Genomic DNA, 914 nt, shown 5'->3' on the forward strand with positions numbered 1-914 from the left:
TGGTATTGAGGGAAGAGGTCGAAGCTGCACTGAGGCAACTGGCAAGGAACAAGGCTCAAGGAATTGACAGAATACCCATTGAGATGTTTCAACATATGGATGCCCCACTGTAGGCAGTCAATCAGTTATGCCAAGAGATTTGGAAGACAACTACCTGGCCAACTGACTGGAAGAGATCTATATTGTACCCATTCCAAAGAAAGGTGATTCCCACAGAATGTGGAAATTATTGAACAATATCATTAATATCACATGCAAGTAAAATCTCACTGAAGATAATTCAAAAACAGTTGCTGCAGTATATTGACAGAGAACGTCCAGAGGCGCAGGCTGGATTCAGAAGAAGACATGTAACAAGGGATATCATTGCTGATGTTGGATGGAATGTGGCTCAAAGTAAAGAATACCAGAAAGATGCTTACTTGCATTTTATTAACCATGCAAAGGCATTTGATTGTGTGGATCATAACAAATTGTGGATAACATTGAGAAGAACGGAATTCCAGAAAACTTAATTGTACTCATGAGGAACCTGTATAGACCAGGAGGCTGTCATTCAAACAGAAAAAGGGAACACTGCATGGTTTTAAAATCAAGAAGGGAGTGCATCAGGGTTGTATCCTTTCACCATACTTACTCACTCTGTATGTGGAGCAAATAATCAGAGAAGCTGGACTATATGAAGAAGAATGTGGCATCAGGATTGGAGGAAAAAAATCATTAACTGCCTGTGATATGCTGACAACACAACTTTGCTTGCTGAAGTAAGGATGACTTGAGTACTTAGTGATGAAGCTTGAAGAATACAGTCTGCAGTATGGATTACATCTCAATACAAAGAAAACAAAAATCCTTACAACTGGACCTATAAGCAGCATTATGATAAATGGAGAAAAGATGGAAATTGTCAAAGA

At 39.1% G+C, this 914-nt stretch overlaps 1 protein-coding gene across 1 annotated transcript in view; it reads left to right on the plus strand.

The window, feature by feature from the left end:
- AP4S1 (adaptor related protein complex 4 subunit sigma 1) overlaps positions 1-914 on the plus strand; it is a 28,724-nt gene that overhangs the window by 13,315 nt on the left and 14,495 nt on the right. The window lies entirely within an intron of this gene.

The sequence above is a fragment of the Orycteropus afer genome, unplaced genomic scaffold (assembly GCF_000298275.1).
Source record: "Orycteropus afer afer isolate SDZICR_OR568_19922 unplaced genomic scaffold, OryAfe1.0 scaffold00051, whole genome shotgun sequence".
In the NCBI taxonomy this organism is placed as follows: domain Eukaryota; kingdom Metazoa; phylum Chordata; class Mammalia; order Tubulidentata; family Orycteropodidae; genus Orycteropus; species Orycteropus afer.